At 41.4% G+C, this 25,066-nt stretch overlaps 1 protein-coding gene across 1 annotated transcript in view; it reads right to left on the bottom strand.

Moving 5' to 3' along the window:
- The window catches only part of ctnnbip1 (catenin, beta interacting protein 1), an 80,987-nt gene extending 56,253 nt beyond the window's left edge, over positions 1–24,734 (bottom strand). The window contains exon 1 of the mRNA XM_063033058.1: positions 24,576–24,734. The gene's annotated coding sequence lies outside the window, so the exon portion shown is untranslated. The remainder of the gene's footprint in view (positions 1–24,575) is intronic.
- Positions 24,735–25,066: the final 332 nt, after the last annotated feature.

The following is a 25,066-nucleotide window of genomic DNA, read 5'->3' as shown; positions in this document are numbered from 1 at the left end:
AAGCTGTCCTCAATGCTAAGGAAGCTAGTGCCTATGATGGAGCTGGCTGAGTTTGCAGCCTATTCCAGTCCTGTGTAGTGGCCCCTTCGTACCAGACAGCGAAGCAACCAGCTAGAATGCTCTCCACAGTCTGTTACCTATGCCGTATTTTTTTGAACTTCAATATCTTGCACTGTTGTAAGCATGCACTCATTAAATTTCATCTGCTCCTTCCCTACACTCTGCCTTGCTTAGTTTGCAATTTCAAAGTTGCAGCCTTTAATTTTGGTGTTCTAAATTTGTTGTTGATTTTTCTGCAGATACCAGTCATTCATGGCCATTGGGACGTTACAATAGGGAGCAGTTAGCGTAACACCATCACAGTGCCAGCAACCAGGGTTCAATTCCACTGCCTTCCTGTAAGGAGTTTGTACATTCTCCCCGTGACCACATAGCATTCCTCTGGCTGTTTTGGTTTCCTCCCACATTGCAAAGACACACAGGTTAGTTGTTTTTTTTTAGTTCAAGGTTTTTTTTTCCTCTTTATAAAATATCTTTACAAATACCTGGGGATACGAATTGACAATAAACTGGACTGGTCAAAGAACACTGAGGCTGTCTACAAGAAGGGGCGGAGCCGTCTCTATTTCCTGAGGAGACTGAGGTCCTTTAGCATCTGCCGGACGATGCTGAGGATATTCTACGAGTCTGTGGTGGCCAGTGCGATCATGTTTGCTGTTGTGTGCTGTGGCAGCAGGCTGAGGGTAGCAGACACCAACAGAATCAACAAACTCATTCGTAAGGCCAGTGATGTTGTGGGGATGGAACTGGACTCTCTCACGGTAGTGTCTGAAAAGAGGATGCTGTCCAAGTTGCATGCCATCTTGGACAATGTCTCCCATCCACTACATAATGTACTGGTTGGGCACAGGAGTACATTCAGCCAGAGACTCATTCCACCGAGTTGCAACACAGAGTGTCATAGGAAGTCATTCCTGCCTGTGGCCATCAAACTTTACAACTCCTCCCTTGGAGGGTCAGACACCCTGAGCCAATAGGCTGGTCCTGGACTTATTTCCTGGCATAATTTACATATTACTATTTATGGTTTTATTACTATTTAATTATTTATGGTGCAACTGTAACGAAAACCAATTTCCCCTGGGATCAATAAAGTATGACTATGATTATTTTTCATGGTTAGTTACTAAGAGATTGGGAGGATAAACTACATTTGTTACTTGGAATCTGTGTTTGTACATGTTAACCGTTATTAATGTAATCCCGATCACTTTGTATCATTATTATTGTTATGTTTATTAATTTTGAAATAATAAAAAGATTGAAAAAGAAAGGTTAGTAGGTTAATTGGTTACATGGGTGTAATTGGACGGTGCAAGCTCACTGGGCCAGAAAGGCCTGTTACCAGGCTGTATCTCTAAATAAAATAAATATTTCATAACAGCATCTGTCTACGGACAAATACAGATGCAAAATGAAAGATGGAGCTGGTACCACATTTGTCCTTCAGTACTTTTAACTCCTAGTCATTTTAGATGAGCTAATTTATAGGACTAGTTGTATAATTTTAGAATGTAGGCTAATCTGCAGCAGTTAAATTTGTTCGCAATTTCAGCACTTTGAAACTAAATGCAATTAGAAGTTACATGTGTTATGCAAGAATCAATGTGAAAACCAAACCTATTTGTATTCAGCTCTTAATCAGACTCTAGAGATCAGTGACACCAAACATTCTGCAGGAGGAAGTCAGTGGGCTGAGTGACAGCAGTGGGGGTAAAGGAATTGATAATTCCTCTTCTCTCCACCCCTCCTCCAGATGCTGCTCAGCCAGTTGAGTTCCTCAGCAGATTGTTGCTCAGATTCCAGCATCTGCAGTGTTTTCGTTCCCTCCCCCAACATTAGCTTACTGAGAAGCTACATATTAAATGGAGTTCAGAACAAATTCAGAATCTGCTGAGCTTAATCTATGCACAGAAAAACTTTTGGCTTGCCTCTGCTTTAAGGGAATGATTTCATTGGTCAGCTGTCAGAAATAAATGAAACCTCCACTAGGCAAATCAGTGGCCAGGCCAGCAACACATCTGTGAAACTATCGAAGGCATTTTTTTTAGGCAACACACACAAAAAATGCTGGTGAACACAGCAGGCCAGGCAGCAGCTATAGGAAGAGGTACAGTTGATGTTTGTGTTTTTAAAGACATTTTTTGGTTATCTCTCAACCTTAGATCAGATTTCATTTTGTAACTACAGTACTGTGAAACAGTCTTAGGCACATATATACAACTAGGGAGCCTAAGATTTTTCCACAGTACTGTATTTGTCAATGTGGAACAAAGTTCAAGTTTGTAAATCTGGTGAGGGTGGAGCACCACAGGAGGGATGTGGGACAGGTAGCAGAGAAAGAATGCCAGGGGCAAGGGGTGGCACGGATGTAGACACACCCAGCTCTGAGACACCAGGTAAGGTCATTTGATTATAAACAATTAGTTTATTAATCAGTACAGAATGTCTCTCTGGTGCTTCCTGCTCCCTTCCCATTTTACCAACCATGATTCCTCGCTCCTTATCCCTTTCTCACTCTCAATACGCAATAGAGACCCATATCAGAATCAGGTTTATCAACTCTCAGAAATGTTAAGAAATTTGTTTTGTTTTGAGCAGCAGTACAGTGTAATGTATGAAATTACTACAGTACTGTGCAAAAGTCTTAGGCTCCCTGGCTATATGGATGTGTCTTTTGCACAGTACTGTATATTAATATTGATCCCACTCAGCTCAAACAACTGCACTGATAGCTGAAATAAGATTATCATTTATTCTTAATGCAATAAGACAATGTTAAAAATGGCAAAATTTCTAATAACACTTTCACCATCCAGTTACAATCTGAAGAACAGTATTTATAGGCAAAATTACCACACGTAAGTCGATATATTTTTCTAAAATACTATCTGGAAAATGCCACTTGCCATTTTAATGGAAACTGAAGTCAGGATGAAGTCATTTTAAATTGCCAGTTTTATAGTTTAAATCACTGACCATTTTTATTCATCTCAACTGAGAAAGGATCTTAGCTTGGAGAATCAAGAGGCGGAATCAATTTGTGTAGTGTTGATAAACAGCAAACAGTAATAAACACTGGTGAGCATTGTCTACATTCCCCTCAAACAGTGATGATGCAGGGCATAGTACAGAACAGGTAATTAGAGGTACAGTTAGCAAGGGTAATCCAATGATCATGGAGAATTTTTATCTGCATATCGACTAAGCAAACCAAATCAGTAATAATACTAAAAAGAGATGATGATTAAGAGTTAGTTTTATTAATTAGCGTGTTGAGCATCCAACTGGGTAGGGCAGGAGTTCCCAACCCTTTTATGCCATGGACCAATACCATTAAGTAAGGGGCCTGTGGACCACAGGTTGAGATCCCCTGAACTAAGGGGTATTTCAGAGCCAATATTTTTAAATTTCATCTTTATTTAGATACGGCATGGTAACAGGCCATACCGGCTCATTAAGCCCTGCCGCCTAATTACACCCACATGTCCAATTAGCCTGTAAACCCGTAAGTCATTGGGATGTGGGAGGAAACTGGAGCACCTGAAGAAAACCCACGGTCACAGGTTAAATGTACAAACACACAGCAGCAGAAATGAACCCAGGTCGCAGCCATTGCAATAGCGTCACACCAACCAGTACACTACAGCGCTGCCCCCCTGAGCAATGAAAAAAGGTTTAATTAATAATTTGGCAATTAAGGGGCCTTTAGGGAACAGTAATCATAACAGGACAGAATTTTAAATGAAGGTTGAAAATGAATTTTATCAACCTGAAACCATGGTCTAAACTCTAAGCAAAGTGAATTACAAAGATGTGAGACCTGAATTCACCAAGGTAGATTGGGAAACTACATTGAAAGGTATTACAGTTAATAAGCAATAATTAAAACACTTAAAGAATGCATAATTCACAGCAAATATATGCTGTGAATTAAAGCGTATTAAGAATTGCTTAATGAACATTAATTTAGCATTAAGACACAAAAACCAACAGAACTGGACTAGTCATGGCTAACATGAAATGTTTAAGGTAGTATTAGCAAACAAAAAAGGCTTACTATGTTGTCATCAAAAATAGTAAGCCTGGGGAATGGGATAGCTTCAGAATTCAGTAACGAACGACCAAGATATTTTCAAGATAAAGGAATGTAGAAATCAAAAGTGATCTAATAAATCAGAATCAGGTTTATATCATTGGCATGTGTTGTGAAATATGTTAACTTGGCAGCAGCAGTTCAATGCAATACAATAGATCATAATATAGAAAGAAGAAAAATAAGTAAATCAATTACAGTAAATATATATAGTGCACAATCAGAAATAATATATATAAATTTAAAAAGTGAGGTAGTGTTCATGGGTTCAATGTCCATTTCGGAATCGTAAGGCAGAGGGGAAGAAGCTGTTCCTGAATAGCTGAGTGTGTGCCATTAGACTTCTGTACCTCCTTCCTGTTAGTAACAATGAGAAGAGGGCATACCCTGGGTGATGGGGGTCCTTAATAATGGACGTCACCTTTCTGAGGCATCGCTTCTTGAAGATGTCTTGGGTGCTACAGAGGCTAGTACCCAAGATGGCACTGACTAATTTTACAACTTTCTGTAGCTTTGTTCGGTCCGGTGCAGTAGCAACTCCACCTACCCCACCCCGCCGCCTCACCAACCATCCCCGTAACAGACAGTGATGCAGCCTGTCATCACTGAACACAAGAAGACTGTAAAATTCCTCGTGATACATAAAAGAGAAAAGATTAGCAAAGGTCAACATTGGTACCTTACTGATAGAGACTGGAGCAATTCTACTTGGGAATAAGGAAATGACAGAAAAGCTAAACAAATATTTTGTGTCTATTTTCACAGAAGATACTGAACCTCAAAAGCAATAAGTTTAGAATGAATGAGCAACTGAAATAAGTTAACATTAGCAAAAATGTATTGGAGTGATTAATGGAGATAATAGTGATAAATTCCCTAAGATTCTAAAAGAGGTAGCTATCGAAATAGTGACAAATTGCTTGCCATTTTCCAAATTTCTACATCCTAGAAAGTGTCCCACAGATTGGTAAGTAGCAAATATAATCCACTATTTCATAAATTGGTAACTACAGACCAGGTTGCCACTGATGTCAGACTGAGATGTTGCCAGATCTATTTCCTAACACAAAAGATTCTACAGATGCTGGAAATCCATTGTGAAACACGCAAAATTGCTGAAGGAACTCAGCAGGTCAGGCAGCATCTATAGAGAGGAATAAACAGTTGATGTTTTGGGCCAAGACCTTCCATCAGGACTGGAAAGGGGTACAGAAGCCTGAATAAGATGGTGGGGGAAGGGAAAGGAGGATAAACTAGAAGGTGTTAAGTGAAGCCAGGGGAGGGGGGATGCAGGTGGCTTGGGGAGGGGATGAAGTGAGAAGCTGGGAGGTGAGAGATGGGAAAAGGGGAGAAAAGGAAGGAAGGGCACCAGAGGGAGGTGATAGGTAGGTGAGGAGAAGAGAACAGAGGAAGACCAGAAGGGGGAATGGAAAAAGAGAGAAGCGGGAGAGCGAAGAAATTATTAGAAGTTGGACATATCAATGTTTATGCTGGAAGCTGAAGGCTACCCAGATGGAATATGAGGTGTTGCTCCTCCAACCAAGAATCCATTTCCTTTTGCTAAACAGTCTGTTAGGATTAAGGATTATTTGCTAGATTTGTAGATTCCAATAAGGCCAATACTGCTGATATTTCCACACATAGGCAGGAGGTCCATATGAAACAAGGAGCGTGTAGTTTGTGAGATGGTAGGAATAGAAGCAATTAGAAAGGCAAGAGTAAAGCTGCCATGTTCCAGTTATACAAGGCTGTGGTGAAATGGCTTCAGGAATATTGTCTGTAGGTCTGATCATTCCGCCTCAGAAAAGATAGCCTTGCAATAGGACACGCAACTGGCATCCACCATCTTGATCCTGGAATGGAGGACTGGCCCTCTGAGAAGTGTTTAAGCGTCCCATGCCCTTACTCTCAAGTCCAAATGAAAGGTAATTACATCAAAACATACAGCTTTCTTAAACTGCCTCATAGTCTCAAAGTTCAAAGTAAATTTATTATCAAAGTACATACATGTCACCATATACTACAGTACCTTCAGATTAATTTTCTTGCAGGCGTGCACAGTAGAACAAAGAAATACAACAGAATCGATGAAAAACTACACACAAAGACTGACAATCAATGTATAAAAGACAACAAACTATGCAAATACAATAAATAAATAATACAAAGGACATGAAAGTGAGTCCATAGCTTGTGGAATCAGTTCAGTGTTGAGGTGAGTGAAATTATCCATGCTTGTCCAGGAAGGAGCTTGATGGTTGACGGGTAATAACTGTTCCTGAACCTGGTGGTGTGGAACCTACAGCTCCTGTACTTCCTTTGCAATTGCAACAACAAGAAGCAAGCACGGCCTGGATGAACCAGATGCAGGAATGATGTTTCTCCAGCTGGAAGCAGCTGTCAGAGACTTAGATATAGAGGGTAGACCATTCAGGACAGAAATCAGACAGAATTTCTTTATCCACTCTTTACTTTGTATTTTTTTAACTGAACGGACGTGCACTGCAACACTCAACCCAACATTTGCATGGTATGAGTTATCCCCTGGAGACTTCTACAAGGATGACCGTACACTGACAGCACCGGACAGAGCCAAGGCCATGTGACAAGACAACATCCGTACTGTTGCACTAAAGGCAAGTGTTCCAGAACTAGCTATGCTTATAAGTCAAACTGTTAATAGTATGATATCAAACCCAACTATTATGGATGTCCAACTATGTACTATTTCAAAAAAAAAGACAAATTAAATCTATAAATTTGAAAGGACAGTCCAATTAGTAACACTCTGGCAAGTTCTGCTACTCAGCTGAAAACCTCTGGCATGTCTACAAGCATCAGCAGATTTTAGGACATTTAAAAAAAAATCTTATCCACTTTGTATTTTTGGTCGACTTAGATTATTCTGACACTTACAACCCCAACCACTGCATGCTTGCCTACTGGGTTACCTCCCCAGCATCTTGTGGCACCCCTTCTCCACCTTCATCTCACCAGAACTGATATACCTGATAGAATTGAATGGCATTGTGGCACAGAGGGTAAAGCCGCTGCCCCACTGCACCAGAAACCCGGATTCAATCCTGACATCCGGGGTGCCCGTGTGTGGAGTTTGAAAGTTCTCCCGTGACCATGTGGGTTTTTCCTGCGTGCTCTGGTTTCCTCTCACATCCAACGACATGTGGGTCAGTGAGTTAACCGTTTCTGTATTCCTCTAGAATGGGAGTTCTTAAGTTTTTTTATGCCATGGACCAATACCCCTGCTCTAGTGTGTACAGGAGGAGAATCTGGTGTGCCACGATAGTGTAGCAGTTAGCATGATACTATTACAGCTCACCCACCATCCACCAATAAATCAGTGAATCAGACTGTGTGGGTGCAGGTGCCAGTCACTGCCTAATGGTTCGCTTGAGAGACCACAGGGGATGGACCTACATATAACAGGTCTCCACCACCTATAATCAATTATATTCCACTGGAGAACTGAAGAACAAAAAAACTACCCAACAATCTCCTTTCCTACCCTATGTTACATTGAACATAACAGAACAGTACAGGCCCTTCAGCCCATGATGTGCCGACCTTTTAACCTACTCTAAGATTAATCTAACCCTTGGGGTGGTGGCAGAGGCAGATACATTAGAGACTTCTAAGAGACGGTTAGTTAAGCATGTGAATGTGAGGAAAATGGAAGGGTATGGATATGGTGTAGGCAGAGGAGATCAATCAGATTGCCCATTTGATTGCTAATATATTTGGATCAGCACAATATTGTGAACTGAAGGGCCTGTTCCTGTGCTGTGCTACAAATGCTGGAGGAACTCAGCAGGTCAGGCAACATCTGCGAGGGGAACAAATAGTCGATGTTTTGGACCAAGACCCTTCATCGGGACAAATTTGCCACTGTCAGTCGGTTGTTTCTTAGGAACTAGAAAAATGCTCAACAAATGAAAAGCTTTTTAATTCCTTAAGCAATGTCAACAACTTGAACTTGTAAAGCATTTTTCACAGAGCAATAAAATACATCCCAAGGTACTTTTCGAGATTTTTTAATCACAAAAATGTAACATTGAACCACATAAAGGAATATATGGACAGATTGCCAAAATCTTGGTCACGGACCGCCTTAAGGAAGGAATGCAAGCTTGAGAGGTGAAGATAAATATAGAAGGAATCCCAGAACTTGGGCTTTGGCAGCTGAAGGCATGACCACCAGGAATGGAGCAATTAAATTCATGGATGATTGAGGCCAGAAATAGAGGGGCATGAGAATCTCAAAGGGTTATGAAGCCAGAGGAGACTGCACAGAGAGAAAGGGTCAAGGAAGAAAACTTGTTTAAACTAAATTACATTCAAGATCTCAAACATTTATAAGGTAAGAATTTAATTGGCCCAAAGTTTGTTGGACAATTTATACAAGTTTGTTGAAGGCTTTCAGAGGATTTTTGCGCATGTAGTTAATTTGGCAGTAACCATGTCACATATTTCCTCTGACTAGAGAAACACAATGTATCATGGAGTGCATCTGATTCTAAAGCACCAATCCCCAATCCTGTGATTTCTCAACTCTACATGTTGCAGCATCATGTGCCCTTGAAGTAGATAACCATTTATAAATCCTTGATCCCCTTGAGGGTGTCAACTGAACTTGCAGCTGTAGTTCTTTCTAAAGTTACCAGGCATTTTAAAATGTAACATGAGCCATTGCCTTAAGCCCTGTTTTCCACTCCAAAGCTGTATTGTTTAGTGAAGCATCATAGTTTTTATATATTTATCATTTCAAATGGATATCCCTATAACTTTATTGAATGGATTCAACACTTCCCACATCCTGCAGTTGTGCAGCATAAGATCAGGCCCTTTGTCACACTGAATCTTTGCCAACCATCATGTCTGTCTTTTCTAATCCTACTTGCCTGCATTAATTCCATATCCCTCTATGCCCTGCTTATTCAAGTATCTGTCCCGAAACCTCTGTCCTTACTATTCCTGTCTTCACTACCTTCTCTGAGAGCTAGTTTCAAATATCAACTACCGGTATTCTTTGTGTGAAAATTTTACCCCTTAAATCCCCTTTAAACTTCTTCGATCTCATCTTAAACCTTACCCTCATCAGTGGGAAGCAGGCTCTGTTAATGCATTTCCATATCCTTGAACAACCTCAGGATATGGAAGTGCTCAGGATAACAACCCCATAAATGGAAATACTTTTGAAGAGTCATCACTTGTACGAAACATGGAATCCAATTTGACCATCACAACCTCCCAAAAACAGCAGTACAGTAATCAGACCATAAGACATGGGAGCAGAATTAGGCCATTGACATAATGAGTCTGTTTTGCCATTCGATCATGGCTCATTTATTAATCCCCTGAACCTCATTCGCCTGTCTTCTTCCTGTAACCTTTTATGCCCTTACTAATCAAGAACCTATCAACCTCCACTTTAAATATACCCAATGACTTGGCCTCCACAGCTGTCTGTGCCAATGAATTCCGCAGATTCGCCACTGCCTGGCTAAAGAAATTCCTCTTCATCTCTGTTCTAAAGGGACGTCCTTCTATTCTGAGGCTGTGCCTTCTGGTCTTAGACTTTCCCAGTATTGGAAACATCCTCTGCATGTCCACTCAATCTAGGCCTTTCTATATTAGGTAGATTTCAATGAGATGTCCCCCCCCCCACCCCCTTTCATTCTTCTAAACTCCAGAGAGTACAGGCTGATACAATAATTCTTAAATAAATATTGGTTAATATAAATTAATTTTATATACTTCTACGATATCACCCTACAGCCTTCTTTGCTCCAGTTTTATTTCACAACCTCCTGTTGGCACCAACCATACTCTTACCTCCAACCCTTGAACAATTACTAGAAAAATATAAATGTGTGCTGATTAAACAAATATTCCAATTCAATGTTCACAAACATTATGTTAAATTGCAAACTAATGCCTCTGTGTGACAGAATGATCAAGGAAAGTCTCAGGAACAAGCTTTTGCTCAGTATGCTATAGTAAATGTTTTTAAATATGCAGTCATTTTATTAAATGTAATGAAATGAAGCAGTCAGTCAGACAATAGAATATATCAACAAACAGCAGTGAGATAGAAGATCAGGTAGTTGTGGAAGAGATATTGGCTAGAATATGGTTCCTCTTCAAACAGTACCATTGTTCTTTAGTGCTCTCACAATAAAGTAGGATAATGGTCGCTCAACTTTCATTCAAAAGCATTTCAAACAGTAGCAATAAATATTCTTCCAGAAAATCCTCAGTGGGTCAAGCAGCATCTATTAAGGGTAGAAAGGAATTGTCAATCAGGACCCTCCTGTACCTAATAAAGTGGCCACAGAGTGTATGTTTGTGGTCTTCTGCTGCTGTAGCCCATCCACTTCATGGTTCGATCTGTTGAGCATGCAGAGATGCTCTTCTGTACACCAATGCTGTAACTTGTGGTTATTTGAATTACTGCTGTCTTCTTGTCAGCTTGAACCTGTCTGGCCAGTTGCCTCTGACCTCGCTCATTAACAAGGTGTTAATTGCAGTTCAGCAATTTCTGAGATGATCAAACCACCTCATCTGGCTCCAACAATCATTCAACGGTCAAAGTCACAGGATCACATTTCTTCTCCATTTTGCTGTTTGGTTTGAACAACAACTGAACCCCTTGACCATGCCTGCATGATTTTTTGCATGCAACATAATTGGCTGCTGAGATATTTGCATTAACAAAGTGCACAGGTGTAAGGTATATCACTCCCTTACAGCTCCCCCAAAACTGTGTGCTCACATACACATGCATGGGCTCGCTTACACATTGTCCCGACTTTGCTGCCTGCTACTAATCAGCAAGCCTGACACATGGATTACATTTTACCAAATAAGTTATCTCTTTGCAGAGAAAGAAAATGAATGGAAAATTTGTTCCTCCAATCTAGCAAAAGCAGAAATTTTCCCATTACTTTTCAGCTACAGGCTGTTTACAACCAAAAGAATGAACAAAAGCGAAAATAATTTATTGAGAGACTTTGGATATCAACCTATAACAAGCACAATATCAACATTTGCATCCTACAAAGCTTTAGACAAATTATTTGAACTACCATAAACACAAGAGATTATGCAGATAAGGGCAACACACACAACATGTGTATGTAAAGCTTAGTAAACTAGAATCAAACAGAGGCCTTGACCCTCTACTTGCTTTGGAGTCTGCAGAGATTTGTATGACATCAAAATCCTTGACAAACTTCTATAGATGTGTAATGGAAGGTGTACTGACTGGCTGCATTACGGCCTGGTACGGGAACACCAATGCCTTTGAACACAAAATCCTTCAAAAGGTAGTGGATGAGGCCCAGTACATCATGGGTAAAACCCTTCCAACCATTGAGCACATTTACATGAAACACTGTTGTAGGAAAGCAGCATCCATGACCACAACTCCTCACCGCCCAGGCCATGCTCTTTTTTTGCCGCTGCCATCAGGTAGAAGGTACGAATGCCTCAGGGCTCACACCACCAGGTTCAAGTTCAGGTACTACCCCTCAACCATCAGGGTCTTAAACAAAAAGGATAACTACACTCATTTATTGAGATGTTTCCACGACCAATGATCTTACCTTAAGGACTTTTTACCTTGTTATTTCATGCTCTTGTTATTTATTGCTATTTATTTAGATTTGCATTGGCACAGTTTGTGTCTTCTGCACTCCAGTTGACCTTTCACTGATTCTATTACAGTTACTATTCTATAGTTTTGCTGAGTATGTATGCAGGAAAAAGAATCTCAGGGTTGTATGTGGTGATGCGTATGTACATTGATAATAAATTTTACTCTGAACTTTTATTATAAAAAGAATTAGAACAACCAGGAGGGCCCATGAATAGTCCTTGACAAGAGAATCCCAAGGCATTCTATACAATCATCAGGAGCAAGAGTACAATGATAAAGGAAGGAGCATTTGCTTGGATGTAGAGGACATGGGTAAGTTTTAAGAGTGCTGTACATCAGTATATACCACAGAGAAGGACACGGAGAATAGGGAGGTCAGTGCCAAATGTATTAATATGCTACGGCCTTTTGAAATAAAGGAGGTCGTGTTGAGTCTCTTAAAGAGCATTAAGGTGGACAAGTCCCTAGGGCCTGATGGGATATACTCCAGGTTACTGAGAGAGCCAAGAGATGAGATTGCTGGGACCTTGCCCAATGTCTTTAAGTCCTCTCTAGCCAGAGACAAGGTCCTGGAGGATAGGCAAGTAGCGAACATTGTTCCATTATTCAAGAAGGAAAGCAGGGAAAATCCTGGAAACTATAGACTGGTGAGTCTCATGTCAGTGGTAGGCAAGTTACTGGAGAGAATTATTAGGAATAGGATTTATGCACATTTGGAGAACTATGGCCTAATTAGGGAGAGTCAGCATGGCTTTGTGTGGGGCAAGTCATATCTTACTAACAAGGTGATGAGGAGGCTTAATGAAGGTAGAGCTGTGGATGATGTTTACATAGCTCCAGAAGATCAAGATGCATGGTGAATTGGCCATTTGGGTTCAGAACTGGCTTGCCATAGAAGAGGGTAGTGGACAAAGGGACTTCTTCTAGCTGGATGTCTGTGATTAGTAGTGTTCTGCAGGGATCTGCACTGGGACCTCTGCTGTTTGTGTTGTATACGAATAACCTGGATGAAAATGTAGATGGAGGGGTTAGAAAGTTTGCAGATGATATGGAGATCAGGTAGTGTTGTGGATAGGGTCGAAGACATGCAAAGAATACAGTGGGATATAGATCCGTTGCAGATATGAGTGGAGAACTGGCAGATGAATAAAATCTACTCAGGATGCAGACAGATGGTATTTTGTACAGAAAGCTGAGACAGCTAAGGAAATATGCTGTCACTGTAATGTCCATTTCAATAGACCTTTAAATATAAAGGAGACTACAGTATCGTAGTCAAACTAGTCATGAAAACTTCAAACAGGAGACAGTGAACATTTCAATGTTTATAGATAAAAGCAAGTGAGCTTTATTCTTGAATGCTCCTTAGATTCAAGGGGCAGGTAATGATGGCACTGAATGCTCTTGCATTATTAAAAGCACACAGTCCTTTATTTAGCTTCCAACTCAATCGCATTCCACCTGAATAAAATAAAACTGTGTGAAAAGAATCACTTTCAAGGACTCTACAACAGGTCCCCAATATTATTTTTTAGTATTTGCACAATTTATCTTCTTTTGAACATCGGTTGCTTGTTAGTCTTTGTGTGTATTTCTTGGTACTACTAAGAATGCCTGCAAGAAAATGAATCTCAGGGTTGTATATGGTGACAAATGTGTACTTGGATAATAAACTTACTTTGAACTTGGAGATACTGGTTAGATCGACTTTCTGCGACTTTAGAAGAATGACAAGGATCTCAATGAAACCTATCAAATATTGAAAGGCCTAGATAGAGTGCATGTGGAGAGAATGTTTCCTATAGTGGGGTTTAGGACCAAAGGGCACAGCCTCAGAATAGAAGGAAGCCACGTTAGAACAAAGATGGAGAGGAATTTCTTTAGCCAGAGAGTGGTGAATCTGTGGAACTCAATGCCATATACAGCTTTGAAGGCCATGTCGTGAGGTATATTTAAAGTAGACATTGATAGGTTCTTGATTAGTAAGGGCATCAAAAGTTATGGGGGAGGGGAAGGCAGAATAATGGGGTTGAGAGGAATAATAAATCAGCCATAATGAAATGGCAGAGCAGACTCGATGGGCCAAATGGCCTAATTCTGCTCCTATGTCTTATGATCTTACTATATGCATCTGGTCAGCACAGACTTTATCGAGCTTTTCCAGTGCCTCGTAAAAGTATTCATCCTCCCATAACTTTGTCCATATAAATGAGCATTACAACCCCAGGGATTTTGATCAATTTAATGGAGAATTTGGGTGAGTTGGTAAGGTAAGACACAGTACTGCATTTAAGGAAAGTTAGCATAGTAATTACAAAGGGGATGAATACTTTGTCAGCTTCACAATTTTGGTTTTTAATTTTTAGTAAATTGTTGACAGGTTTTTGAAATTTTCTTTTTATTTGACATGATGCACAATGTTTTGTAGATTAGCTCAAAAAGTCCTACTTCAATATATTTTAAATTTATAAAATTATTCAGTAAAATGTGAAAATAGTTGTGCGGGCTGAATACTTTTTCAAAGCACTGTGTTTACTGGTTGTTTTGGTAAAAGTTCAGAACATAGAATGAACAAACCAATGTTTATCCCTCAGCACATCTTATTTATTTATTATTAACACAGCATGGTAACAGACCCTTTCAGCCCAACAATTCCATGCCACTAATTACACCAAGTGACCAATTAACCTATATGGCGATATAATAGCATCAGGCTAACCGCTATGCTACCATGCCTGTATACAGTACATCATGGGTGATCATGTGATATTGTTTTGCACAAATTAGTTTCCACTTTTCCTACATTAGAATAGTGAGCGCATGTCAAAAACCCTTCACTAGCTGTAAAGTGGTTTGGCACATTCTGCTGCCACCATTTTAATACATTATTGGGGACAGAGAGCAGTGCTGTTTTAATAACCCAGAGTTGTCACTTTCAAGTCCTCACATCAATTGCTACTTCAAAATGGTTTAATGTACTGCAGCTTGGATCTACTGCACAGATTTATTTTGAAAAGCTGGAGCAGCAATAATTACAGTAATGATTTCCATGTGAATTTTTCAACAAGATAACTGCTTTTCAGATACTTGCATAATTCATTAAAAATGTGCTCGTAGCATGGATTCTTAAGATTTGAATATTTATGAGCTTATATTAAAAATGGCTCCTAAAGTGCAAACTTTTCTGTGAGACACTCTCTGATTCTGATCATAAGACAGTAGCAGAACCAGGCCATTCAGCACATCGAGATGGCTCTGCCATTCTATCATGGCTGATTTATTATCCCTCTCAACCCCATTCTCTTGCCTTCTCATCATAATCTTTGATGCCCTTACTTATGAAAAACCTATCACCCACCCCTTTAAATATATGACTTGGCCTCTACAGCCACCTGTGACAATGAGTTCCACATATTCATCACCATCAGGCTAATGATATTCTTCCTCAACTCTGTTCTAAAGGGATGTCCTTTAGACTGACAAGTTCCCAGCTACTTGCAAATACTGACAAATTCTCACAAGTCTCCTTGCTCAGCTTCTGGTAAGAGAAATATCTCCCATGAGCAATTATTGCTGTGAGTGCTTACTGTTAAATCATTTTCTGCAAAGTAATGCATAATTAGACAAAACTCAATACAGCTACAACCATTCAACCACCCTCACACTAATGTTTAAAGTGCCTCTTGCATTCAGAGAGGTCACAGAGATATTTGATAAAAGGAAAAAGGAATTCACATTCATGCACAGATGCCGACCTTTGAGTATTCTGGAGATTCAAGAGGGCCAGCAGATTCAGGAGCAGTTATTACCCCTGAACAATCAGGCTCTTGAACTAGAGGAATAACTTCACTCACCTGAACTCTGAACATATTCCTCAACCTACGGACTTGCTTTTAAGGGCTCTACAACTTGTGTCCTCGATATCTATCGCTTATTTATTATTATTACTTTTCTTTTCTTTTTGTATTTGCAAGTTTTGTTGTCTTTTACAAATTGGTTGTTTGTCTATCTCTGCTGTGTGTGGTTTTTCACCGATTCTATTGCATTTCTATGTATTATGAATGCCTGCAAGAAATGTATCTCATATGTATGACATATATGTACTTGATAAAAAAATTACTTTGAACTTTGAGAATAGCTTTATTTGTCACATGTACATCAAAGCATACAGTGAAATGTGCCAATGCGTCAAATCAAATCAGCAAGGATTGTGCTGGGCAGCCCGCAAGTGCTGCCATGCTTTCAGTGCCCTCATAGCATGCCCACAACTTATTAACTTTAACCGTACGTCTTTGAAATGTGGGACGAAACCCACATGGTCATAGGAATAAATGTACAAACTCCTTACAAGCAGCAGCGGAAATTGAATCTGATCAATGATCACTGGCACTTCAAAAGCACTAACCGCTATGCTGCTGCGCCGCTTGGCTATAATACGGACAATACATCAACAATGACATTTCTTTTTCTTAAATTTGGGGCCAATGCACATTACTAAAGCAGATTAGAGCACCCAGGACAGGTCCTCTTCTCATCACTACCATCAAGGAGGAGGTAGAAGAGCAGCTACTTCCCCTCCACCATCAGATTTCTGAACAGACGACGAATCTACAGATCACTACCTCACTACTATTTTTTTTCTTTTTTGCTCTCTTTTCGCACTACCTATTTAATTATATATTTCTTATTGTAATGTAGTTATTATTATGTATTGCAACATACCACTGTCACAAAACAACAAATTTAACAACATATGCCAATGATATTAAACCTGATTCTAAAACTCTACTCTGCAGTGGACTAGGAAAATTAATTACAAGGCACTTAACTTGCGAATGTTAAACCATCTCCTCAAAGAGAAAATAGATTAAAAATACAGCAATCTCTTCAATTTTTGGTTAAAAATATTTACATCTTTATTTTGTAATATAACAACATATGTTGTTGAAAAGGCAAACCTCCACCCAGGAATTCCACATAAGGACCCCAATCTCAGCTGAAAGAGAGATCTATAGCTCAAGTTCCAACCTGTGATAGCTTTTGAAATAAGTGAGCACACGGAAAAAGGCAAGCCTGATTCCCATTCTGCTCAAAGAGATCGACCTGGAAATGAATCCAATCCCATTCACGTCAAGTTTCCACAAATCTGATTTGTCTGGAAAAACAGTCTTTTACATTTCAAATGCTGTGGAAACAATCTGACAACCTATTAGTTACATTCTGCAATGCAGGATACCCAAGCATTACAACAGCTCTTCCCAAAGCTATTCTTCAGTAATTTTTGTATCAGATGTGGCTCAGTGCTTGTGTCAGATGATTGTGAGATTCAGTTTTTTTTATTTAGAGGCACAGCATGGTAAAAGACCCCATCCAGCATGAGTCCATGTTGCCCAATTACACACATGCAACCAACTACTATACTAAACAGTACATTTTTAGAATGTGGGAGGAAACCGGAGCACCTGAAGGAAACCTTTGTGATCACAGACAACTTTATCATTTCTTCACTTTAATATTCCTCACTAAAGGAATTTAGTTTCTTGTTTTAAAATAATCTTGCTGACAAAGGTTCCCCAATTGCCATCCAAAACTTGCCTTTATGTAGCATTAAATGTATTCTGTTATCATTATGCATCTAAAGTATATTCTGTTTGTATTAATTTTTTTGTTGCGATACGGCATTGTAGCAGGCACTTCGGCCCAATGAACCCACGCTGGTCAATTAGATCCTTGTGGCCAATTAACCTACTAACCCATATACAGTCGGCCCTCCTTATCAGCGAGGGATTGGTTCTGAGACCCCCCTCGGATACCAAAAAATGCGGATGCTCAAGTCCCTTATTTAATCTGTCTCAGTGCAGGTGGACTTTAGGACCCAGGGCAGCACAGGACCTGCTGCCCTCAGTGTTTCTGTTCCGTTGACTTATAATAGCTAATACAATGTAAATGCTATGTAAATAGTTGTTATACTGTATTGTATAACTGTATGGGGAATAATGACAAGAAAAAAAAAGTCTGTACATGTTTAGTACAGACACAACCATCGTAGCTCTTCTGGGAAGGCTGATGCTGCCTCAGCCTCAGCCGATTCTCCCATGATCTTTAAATTCTTGAGGCTGTAGCGCTTTACATAGCCAGCCAGCCATCCCCAGAACTAACACTTCCACGAATTTCAGCTTCTTTCTGCTCTATTGTATGAATGCTCCATTCGTTCTTACTAACCTTACGGCTCACTTCAGAATGTGACATGCCACTTTTCAAAAGATCTAATATTTCTAATTTCTCGGCGAGAGAGAGCACATTACCTTTGCCTTTGTCTTAGCCTTTGAGGAATTGCTTTAACCACGTAATTGCTTTTTAGGAGCCATTTTTTCACAGAAACAAAGTAGCGAACGAACGAGACGTGAGGCGAACAATGCTTGAACAACGAGTGCTGAAGAGAGAACTTCCGGGTTTTCCCGATTCGCGGTTGGTTGAATTCGCGCATGCGGAACTCGCGGATAAGGAGTGCCCACTGTATCTTTCAGGTGTAGAATGCCAGAATACTGGGAGGAAACCTATGATGTCATGGTGAGAACGTACAGAAGTGGAATTGAACCTGTGTCACTGATACCATAATAGCATTACACTAACTGTTATTCTAACTCTACCACAGACAGTCCCAAGCTTGGCTGCAAAACGAGGAGGACTGGGTAGGGGACTAAAAACTCTATCCCGTAAAGGCCCAACAGAAACTCCAAAGGCCGTATCCCTTGGAGAAGGAAGACCTTAAGATGGGCTACACCTGGGGACAACTCGAAAGGTTGGCTCAGCTCAGAAGTCTCTGGCAAGTTGCTGTTAGCAGCCTATACCCCAGTAGGGGTGATGGTAAGTAAGTGACTGCTGTGCTATAATACCACTCCCGGTAGTTAAGTGCCACTCTAAAGGCTTGTTAATAGAATATCTAGTCTGTGGCTCCCATGTGGCACTGTGGTAATGCAACACTGTTGGAGGATGCCATCTTTCAAAACAGACATGAAATTGTTACCCTGTCTGACCTGTGAGCTGAACAAACACAAAAATTCTGTGACACAATATTTAACAGCAGTAGTTAAGTGCTTGTGGTCGTTATATACCCTTCAACCATTTTCATAAATTAAGATGACCTAGTCCTAGAATCTCTCACAAAAGGAAATAATCTCTTTAGATCTCTTCTGACAAGATTGGTAAACATATGTTTAAATTTTATTCGAAGTTCCTGAGCCTCCCAACAGTGTAGCATTTCCCCAGTGCTACCTGGGAGCGTCAGACTAGACATACAGCACTTTACAACCCAGTCTTTTATACACATATAAAAACCCTTTGATCGCCCCAAGACCTCTTTAAGATTTACATATGAATGAAGAAAGAATGCAAGTTTACACAACATCTTTAGCAACCAGGAATACTTTTTAAAAGTAGTCACTGCTTTTCTGAGAAATTACAAAATTAAGAGATGGGTATTAAATGCTTGTTTCAAAAATCCTCAAAAATGAAGACAAAAAAAGTCAATTCAATCAAGTATTTAGTCTTTTGGTAGACTTTCTGCACTCGATGTTCTTAATATCTAGCAGTGTCTTGCAATCGTACAAAAGACGTAAAGGTTGGATAAATGCTTACCAGAGAAAATGACCAATTGTAATAGAAGGAAAGAAAGGGAGATGCCGCATTTCTTTTGAATTTGTGAAAGAAGGATAAATTAGCTTTATTTGTCGCTTGTACAGAATAGGAGTGTGATGAACTGAGGCATGGAATTGTTATGAGCACAACATCTTGGCTCAGAGGCATTTGGTAGAACTGCTAAACATTTGGAGTTGCTGATGGAACTGGAATTCCTCTGTCAAAAGTAGAAATTAGTCTAAAAAAACAAGCCACTGGAGGAACTCAACAGGTCGGGCAGCTTCTGTGGAGGTGAAGAGATGGTTGATGTCTCAGGTCGAAACCCCGCATCAAGACTCAGAATGTAAAGAGAAGATAGCCAATATAAAAAGGTGAGGGGGATGGTGGATGGGGGATGTAAAGGAGAGAGAGCCAGAACCAGAACCAGGTTTATTATCACCGGCATGCGTCGTGACAGCAGCAGCAGTTCAATGCAATACACAACAACATCGAGAAAAAAGAGAAATCAACTACAGGTAGTATATATACGAATATTAAATAGATTTAAAATAGTGCAAAAACAGAAGTAGTATATGTTAAAAAAGTGAGGCAATGTCCATTGAGGAATTGTAATACAGAGGGCAGGAAGCTGTTGCTGAAACACTGAATGTGTGGCTTCAGGCCTTTGTACCTCCATCCTAACAGTAACAACGAGAAGAAGGCATGTCCTGGGTAATGGGGGAGGGGGTCTTTAATAATAGAAGTCACCTTTCTGAGGCATCGCTCCTTGAGCGTAAAGAGGTGGGGGGGGGGTGAGGCAGGAGATGGGTGATGGTGGGGGTGGTGGAATGTAAAGGGGAGATACCCAGTATAAAGAGGTGAAGGGGAAGGGGGAGGAAGAGATGGGTGGTGATGGTGGGGGTTAGTAAAATGGTGAAGAGATTGGGAAGTGATAACTCTGATTAGCAAAGGGATCAGTGGGATTCAAATTCATTGCCATCTGATTGGGATGTTAGAGCTCATCACAAGATATCCCAGCCAATGTCAAAGGAAACATATGAATGCAATACAGACGGTTTGGATTCATATCCTCCACAAATCATGAGTAATTCCATCCTGCAGTCCTCTGCCACACCAGCATTAGTTTCTCTAAATCAGGAAAGCTGTCCTGCACTGATGTGTACTGGCACTTCAGCCGTCTCTCAGTGGGTCTTCTGGCTCCGGGTCATAAGGCCGTGGCCTCTACTCTCGCCACTCCAAAAATCTAGAGTTGTTGTCTACATACCAGAGGTGACTGTTACAGGTAGGTGCGACCTTCCCCTCTGCTCTCTCACGTGGACATAAACAGTTGGCAGATGAGCAAGAATGTGAGTGATCATTATCACACTGCCCCTGGAATCTGCAGCTCACAAACTGGCTGCTTGCTACAGGGGTTCTATAGAACATAGCAGAGGAACAGGTCCTTCAGCACACAATGTTGTAACCAATAACACCCAAGTACTTCACTAGCTGCAAAGCACTTTGGAACATCCTATCATAGATACAAATTCCATTAACATCATAAGCCATAGGAGGAGAATTAGGCCATTTGTCCATCCAGTCTGTTCCGCCATCCCTCATGGCTGATCTATTATCCCCTTCAACCTCATTCTCTTGTCTTCTCCCCGTAACCTTTGACACCCTGACTAATCAAGAACCTATCAACCCCTGCTTTAAATATATTCAACAACTTGGCCTCCACAGCTGTCTATGGTGATAAATTCCACAGATTCACCACTATCTGGCTCAAGAAATTCCTGCTCATCTCTGTTCTGAAGGCTGTGCTCTCTGGCATTTATGACACAAGGAAATATCCTCTCCACATCCACTCTATCTAGGCTTTTTAATATTCGACTGATGAAATCCGCCCCCTTCTCCATCTTCTAAACTCCAGTGAGTACAGGCCTTTCATTCCAGGAGGTTCACGTCTTTTTAAAAAAGCAAGCAGAGCAATTTGGCCTATGAATTCTACTGGAGGTTCACTATTTCAATGAGGTAAACCCCTATCTCTTACAAAGCTGTCAACTCAGCTGAGTTGACAAGACTCATATGGGCCAGACAAGAAATTGCAAGTTTAATCTTCGCATCAAGATTTAAAATTAACAGCAGTGCAAATCTGAGACTGTGTTGTAGGAAATGAATTCATTCCTCGACTGGTTGCATCACCATATGTTATGAAGGGGCCACTGTACAGGATCAGAAAAAGCAGCAGGTTTGTAAATTCAACCACTCACCTCCCCAGCATTGAGGACTTCTTCAAAAGGCAAAGCCTCAAAAAGGAGGCATCTATCATTAAGGGCCCCATCACCCAGGACATGCCCTCTTCTGATCACTACCACCGAGGAGGAGGTACAGAAACCGTAAGGCACATACTCAATGTTTTAAGAACAGCTTCTATGAACAAAACCTCAATATTTTAGCTCCCTTTTGCACAACTTATTACATATATTATGGGGACAAGGCAGGAGAATGGAGTTGAGAGGGATAATAAATCAACCATGATGGAATGGTGGACCAGACTCAATGGGCTGAATGGCCTCATTCTGACAATAGACAATAGGTGCAGGAGTAGGCCATTTGGCCTTTCGAGCCAGCACCGCCATTCACTGTGATCATGGCTGATCATCCACAATCAGTATCCAGTTCCTGCCTTATCCCCATAACGTTTGATTCCACTATCTTTAAGAGCTCTATCCATCTCTTTCTTGAAAGTATCCAGAGACTTGGCCTCCACAGCCTTCTGGGGCAGAGCATTCCATATATCTGTCACTCTCTGGGTGAAAAAGTTTTTCCTCAACTCCTTCTAAATGGCCTACCCCTTATTCTTAAACTGTGGCCTCTGGTTCTGGACTCACCCATCAGCTGGAACATGTTTCCTGCCTGCAGCGTGTCTAATCCCTTAATAATCTTATGTGTTTCAATAAGATCCCCTCTCAGCCTTCTAAATTCCAGAGTATACAAGCCCAGTCGCTCCAATCTTTCGACATATGACAGTCCCGCCATCCTGGGAATTAACCTTGTGAACCTACGCTGCATTCCCTCAATAGCAAGAATGTCCTTCCTCAAATTTGGAGACCAAAACTGCACACAGTACTCCAGGTGTGGTCTCACCAGGGCCCTGTACAGCTGCAGAAGGACCTCTTTGCTCCTATACTCAATTCCCCTTGTTATGAAGGCACCTATGTCTTATGGCCTTTTTGTAATTTATAGTTTTTTCATGTGTACTGTTACCACAACAAATTTCATAACGTATGTCAGTGATATTAAACCTAATTCTGACTCTAAAGATGAACTAAAAATTGAAGAACAGCCCGTTTCAGTGTTTGACATGAACAAAGATCATCTTAGGGCACAATTCTTCAACAGCACTCTCGCCTCAACAGCCTCTTCAACCCTAAACACATTTACCGGCAAAGACAACTCAATAAGCTTGAAGATCCATATCCATCATTGAACAGCTGGGCACAAGAGACTGCAGATGCTGGAAATTCAGAGCGACACACACAAAATGCTGGAGGAACACAGCAGGTCAGGCATGAATGAACAGTCAACGTTTCAGGCCGAGACCCTTCATCAGGACACGATTGCTGGCATACTCGCCAAGTTAACGGACAGTGATGCTCAACATCACATGAACAACTTTTGAGGTATATTCACTGCTGTGATGTTAATAAACACAGGCAGAAAGCACTTTGCATTTTGCAATCCTGGATGAGGAATGGTTAGGTCTGGAGTAACCTTCCTGCTATTCTTCACAAAAGTGTTATGTGATCTTTCACTCCTTAGCTGAAGAAAGCAGCTCCAATGGTCTCACACACACACACACAGTTAAGGGGGAAGGTAGGTGGGTGGGGAGGAAGAATGAAGTGGGGAGTATGGAGGAGATGGCTTCTACTCCCTCATCTTATCCCACCTTACTCTGAATTCTTCCCCTTCCTTTTCAACCCAGATGAAGGGTCTCAGCCAGAAACATTGACTGTTTATTCCTCTCCATAGATGCTGCCTGACCTGCTGAGTTCCTCCAGCATTTTGAGTGTGAATCTGAATCAGATTTAATAATACTGGCATATGTTGTGAAATTTTGATGTCTTTGCAATAATAGTACAACGCAATACATAATAATAGGAAAAAAATGAATTACAGTAATTATATATACATTAAATAGTTAAACTAAATAAGTATGGCAAAAAATTAGTATTCATGGTTTCAATGTCCATTCAGAATTCAGATGGCAGAGGGAAAGAAACTATTCCTGAATCATTGAGTATACCTCGTCCCTGATGGTAGCAATAAGAACAAGGCATAACCTGGGTGATGGGGGTCCTTAATGATCTGTGTTGTTCTGGATTTCCACCATCCGCAGAATCTCGAATTTCCAATGGTGCCACACTGGAACAAGATTGTACTGCTCCGGCAAATCATACACACAAGAAATTCTGCGGACACTGGAAACCCAGAGCAACACCCACAAAATGCTGGAGGAGCTCAGTAGGTCAGGCAGGATCTATGGAGAGGAATAGAGGGTCGACGTTTCAGGTCGAGACCCTTCATTAGTACTGGATAAAAAGGAAGAAGCCAGAATGATGACCTGATGCTGTTGAGTTCCTCCAGCATTTTGTGCGTGCTGCTCCGGCAATTTACATTTTTGTAACTCTAATTGAGGACCAAAATTAATATATAATTTAATTTTGTTTCTCTAAAGCCCAGTTCCTCGATACACAGAGCAACCCCACTATGACAGGCATCTCGCTGAACCAGGGGGTAGAACAATGAACCGATTTTGGGAAACACGCTGCCAAACAACACAATCTTTGTTTCATTCCATCACTGAACAATTTACTGGATGTGCGGCAGTCACAGACACAGAGGAAGCAATTCAGCCATCTCCTTAGCAACAAAGATAATTAAGAGTTGGTGCCGTTGAGGAGAGCGGCCCGGACTCAGCGGGACAAAGCGGCCGTTGCTAAGGAGCCCAGGCCCCGGGCCCGACGGCGCGACTCCGGAACCGGCGGTAACGCCGAGCAACGACCTGAAACCCCACCCCAACCATCCACCCATCGGGAAACACGGAGAGAGGCGGTTTCTTACCGCTGCTGGCCGCGTTCCTGCGAGGCTGCCTCCGCCTGCCGTACCCGGCTGTGACAGCGTACTGGTGCTTTACGGACAGGAGATGGGCGGCCGAGTGAGACGGGCCGGGCCGCGCCGGGCGCCCGCCGGGTAGTGCGCGCGCTCCGCCGATGGGGGGCGGCAGCGAGGCGGTTCCAGTGGGGAGCGCCGGGGTCCGCCGCCAGGGGGAGCTGGCGGGTCTTTGTGAGGAGGTCCTCCGATCCGCGAAGGCGAAGGATCCGGGTGGGGGCGCTAGTGAGGGGTCGCAGGTCACAGTGTGGGAGGTGGAAGGTGGCCGCTAAACTTGAGGGGATGAGGGGAGTGAGAGAGGGTGTGAGTGGCTGGAGGTAAAGGTAGGGAGGGGAAAGAAGAGGGAGGCGTGGAGGGGAAGTGAGGAGGAAGGTGGGAGGGGGAGAGGGAGATGGGGAGGGGAAGGCGAGGGAGAGACAGTGATGGGGGACGGAGGGGGTGAC

Source organism: Mobula hypostoma, chromosome 25 (genome assembly GCF_963921235.1).
Source record: "Mobula hypostoma chromosome 25, sMobHyp1.1, whole genome shotgun sequence".
NCBI classification, from domain to species: Eukaryota; Metazoa; Chordata; class Chondrichthyes; order Myliobatiformes; family Myliobatidae; genus Mobula; species Mobula hypostoma.
Note: the sequence above shows the minus strand (reverse complement) of the source record. Positions and strands in the feature narration are given on the sequence as shown.